At 34.6% G+C, this 4,501-nt stretch overlaps 1 pseudogene; it reads right to left on the bottom strand.

The window, feature by feature from the left end:
* Positions 1-1,018: 1,018 nt before the first annotated feature.
* LOC101039539 (developmental pluripotency-associated 5 protein-like) lies at positions 1,019-1,568 on the bottom strand (annotated as a pseudogene).
* Positions 1,569-4,501: the final 2,933 nt, after the last annotated feature.

The raw sequence follows: 4,501 nt of genomic DNA, 5'->3' as shown, positions 1-4,501 counted from the left end.
ATCCTTTATAAATCTTCTTTTTATCATGGTAGTATACAGTTTCGGATGTGGGTCACTAATTTTTTATTCATCCTACTCTATAGTTTGTCAAGTCCTTTTTTTAGTGACCAACACCTCTTTTAAACTTTAGTAAATTATCTTCTATTATGCCCTGCCTTCATTTTCTGTTCTTTTTTTATCCTTGAACTCCTGTTAGCTGATATACCTCAATTAAAATATCCTATATATGAAAATATATATAAGAAAATTATTGCTTCTATTAGATAGAGAAATTGCTTATATTAAGCAATTGCTGCATATAGCATAATGCTTATATTAAGGAGATTTATTCAGCCCTGTCGTCTAACATGCTTGTGATTAGTTTCTTTTTTTATTTTAGAAACTTTATCTTTTATTTTGTCAGGGATTTTTCTTGGTCCCCAAATGTACTTCTTTTAGCATCAAATTTACAAATTAATTTTCCTCAAAGTTCTATATTTGTGTCTCCTTCAGTTCATGCTTTTTGTTTTGTTTTGTTTTGTTTTGTTTTGTTTTGTTTGTTTTCTTAGATAATCCCTTTCTATGATCGAGTTTCCTGAAATATCTAGCAATTCATGGTCATGCCTCCATATATAATATAAGGAAAAGCAAAGGTTGATTGTAGTTCATGTACGTGTGGACAGAATTTTCAACAGACTGCCTTCACTTTGGATAAAGCACAGAATATTTTACTGAGGCAAGTAAGTGCAAAAATTTAGAGCACTTTATTCTGGGCTTTTAAATTTTCCCTAGTTTCTCAATGTAGTTTATTACAGTTTTTTTTCCTACTTATTTAAAACTTTATTCTTAATTTTGAAAGTGGGAATAAAACCCTTTATTGGAAACCATCAAAGGAGATATTCAAAACAAGACTCAGACGCAAGGTCAGAGACCCCTAAACAGATAGTTTTCCCTTAACTCTTCAGGCTGGAGAAATCACTCCATCTCTGGCCACAACCTAATATATACATCCTGGCCTGCATCCTGGCTGGAAACTGGTTCACTTCATCCAAGGGCCTAGTTCGAGGGCATTCATGGTTTCCGCAAGTTTGAGCATCTCTCGCTCCTGGTGCTGGCGGTGCCACGCAGCCATGCACTGGAGCATCCACTTGGTCCAGAGCTGGTACAAATAGAAGCGGTAAACCACGACCTCGGTGAAATGTGGAGACTCTAAGTCAGGCGTCCCCAAACTACGGCCCGCGGGCCGCATGTGGCCCCCTGAGGCCATTTATCCACCTCCCCGCCACACTTCAGGAAGGGGCACCTCTTTCATTGGTGGTCAGTGAGAGGAGCACAGTATGTGGCGGCCCTCCAACAGTCTGAGGGACAGTGAACTGGCCCCCTGTGTAAAATGTTTGGGGACGCCTGCTCTAAGTCTTCAGCTCGAGCATGGCCTTGCTGACCTGCTCAATATAAGGGATTCGACATCCGTCCTGGCCGAACGTGGCTTCCAGCAGCCTTGTCTGGACCTGGAACACCTCTGTATCTTTCAGGTCTTCAGGAACTTTCACCCACGGCAGGATATTTCTACTTTCTGGGAGCATTCCCATCTTATATGATAATCATTGTTTTAGCAGAGACTTAAATGAAATTTAAAAATGAAATGGCATTCATTTTTCTCCAGGGCCCGGGAGAGTAGTGGCATCATTGCCTCTTTTCTGTTCAAAGTTCCAAGCTTGTCCAAGCCGTGGCCTATGGGCTGCATGCGACCCAGGATGGCTTTGAATGTGGCCCAACATGAACTAGTGAATTTTCTTAAAACATTGTAAGATTTATGCATGGAATGCATGGATTTTTTTTTTCTCTCTCTCATCAGCTATCATTAGTGTTAGTGTATTTTATGTGTGGTACAAGACAATTCTTCATTCAGTGTGGTCCAGGGATGCAAAAAGATTGAACACCCTTCAAATTAAACCATCAGATGTAATACCTCTCTTTTCATCTCTGTTCCTCACTCTTAACTTTCTGTTGTTGCATTTGTAGTTTTCCTGAATGTGTGCTGGGTGAACTGACTGCCCACCAGAATTCTAGGTGTTTCTCTCATGTGTACTTCACCAGAATTCTTGAAATCTCTTCTCTTTTAATGACTTTCATTCTATTTTCTTTATTATAGGGACATATCGTTGTTTGTATATTTATTTATAATAACTTTATTATCTCATGAGAAATATAATGTGAAGATATATCCTCAGTCTGTCATCTTGCTCTAGGCCCAAGTTTAGTTTTAAAATGCTCAGGGGAACATGGAACATAAATTGGGGTATAGGAGAGATAGAGAGTCAAAACTAGTTATCCTCATTTAGGTGAAATGATGGTATCTTGAATTATATTGGCTCTTGGGGAGTTAAGAAAATGCAGACAAACTCAACAATGTTTTCTAAGTGAAATTAACATGACACTATTTATTTTGTGGTAAATAGATTTACATTTACATAGTTTGGATTTTTTTTTCATTGCCTCAATATTTCTCCAACTTTTTTAAAAGAGTAAATAGGTGATTCTAATCTTTTAAATATCATTTTATAAAGATGTAGTACTATGTCTTTTATTACTTTTGTTAAAAATCTATTATTCCTTTCAAATTCTATTTCTTAAGAATTATTGTCATAAATTTACATAGTGTTCAAGGCATCAAAATACAGTATGTTTGAAAATTATAAACATGTCAGTCTCTATTACCTATATATTCTATAAATACAGATAGTTCCTGAACCAATCTAGGCCAGGTCAAGGTAATGTAAGAAGTTTCAGTCACAATGGATCTGGGAATACTCTTGGAACATATTTCGTTATTCAGATTCAAGTTTATACAACTGTGATTCAGATTCTCTAAATCTTTGCTTATTAAACGCACAAATACAAATATTCCTTGGGAAGATAGATGATCATAAATCAAGGTTAACAAAAGATTTTATAAATATCTTGAATTTGTCTTTACAGTCTTGATGAGAACCCATCAGTCCTAGTGATCTGTAAAATGCCACATCAGACTATATCAAGTATTAATTTTGCACATTAGGCTTACACTCAACAAATCTTGACAGTCTTCAAAAGTAAAGGGCTCTTCCTGAGTGGAAAGCATCCAGATCATATTTTTGCTCAAGATTTACAGATAACAATAATAGGGAAGTAATCCAAAAAGATAATTTTTGAAATGATTGGAGACAAAAAGTAAGCCTGATAACAATTATTAAAGAAAAATATCTCCTTTTATTACTTTAGTTTATTAAATATTGTCCAGTTTGACCCATGCATATATGAGTTCCAGTTTTATAAAGAAACTCTTAGAGGATTTAAGTCCTGTTAGAGATAGATTTATTCATAAGATTAGCATTGATAGAAGAACATTGAAGCCAGAGGTAAAAGACATGTGACTCATAAACCCAGCGGCTCATTAAAACACCTTTAGGGTTTCTAATCTTGGAGATAGGTTTCAAGGATGAAGTGATTCCCAGAAACTCCCAGACTGGAAGTCCATAGATGTTTTGGGTAAGGTTAAATGTCAACGCTTGGATAAAACACAATTTAAGATATGAAAAAGTGGGATTGCTGTTATGTTTGCTGATGATCTTCGAGAAGCTGAAAAAAAGTAGAACAGGACTTTAGAAAATTCCAAGTGAAATGAAGCATAGAAGAATGTATTGGATATGGTTGTTTGCTGGGTTTTAGCATAAATTAAACAAGTAAAATTATATAAATATGAAAGAGAAAGAAGTAGTCAATAAGAACCAAAAAGTTTCACTAAAACTTAGATTCATTCTCTTTGATTGTGTGCCTATGTATATACAAAAATTGCATTTCCTGATTTCATCAAGTCAGTTGACGTATTTGAGCACTTTTGTAGATTTATAACCAGTTAATTCATACTTTAATACTGTTCACTAATGAAATGATATCAAAAGAGATAAAGATGCTTAGTTACATTTAACAACATCTTTATCAGTGACCTTAGAAAAGATATAAAATACATGGTTTTTATATTTCTAAATTTCTAAAAGTTCAATGAAGATAATAGATATTTTAGTTATAGAACAATGATAACAATGAGCAAAAGCACAAATTTAATATGATACTGTTAGGATTTTCTCTTGGGTCTAATAATACAGTTTTTTAAAAAGCAATGTAGATATAAAGAATTGCAATAAGTTTCACAGAAGTGTATGTGGGAAAATAATTAAATGCCCAATTTCAGCATTTTAGTTTATAAGCCTCAATAGTAGGGCACAGATGACAATTATATGTGCGGTTCCAACATTAAGAAAAGGAACACGGAACATGGAACAAAGGTGGATGGCGAACTTGAAGTATTAGTTCCATGACGGGTTTTATGTAATGTGTTCTCTTCTGGATTAAGATAAACTCTTCATATTTGTGTTTATTTCTGAAACGAATAAAGTTGTTGATAGAAGTAGAAAAATTCAGATTCAGAATCGTTTTGAGAAATGTTTAACTCCTTAGAGGTTCATGAGTTATAGAACTAAAT

The sequence above is a fragment of the Saimiri boliviensis genome, chromosome 15 (assembly GCF_048565385.1).
Source record: "Saimiri boliviensis isolate mSaiBol1 chromosome 15, mSaiBol1.pri, whole genome shotgun sequence".
Taxonomy (NCBI): domain Eukaryota; kingdom Metazoa; phylum Chordata; class Mammalia; order Primates; family Cebidae; genus Saimiri; species Saimiri boliviensis.
The sequence above is the reverse complement of the archived record's forward strand: the minus strand, read 5'-3'. Positions and strand labels throughout refer to the sequence as shown.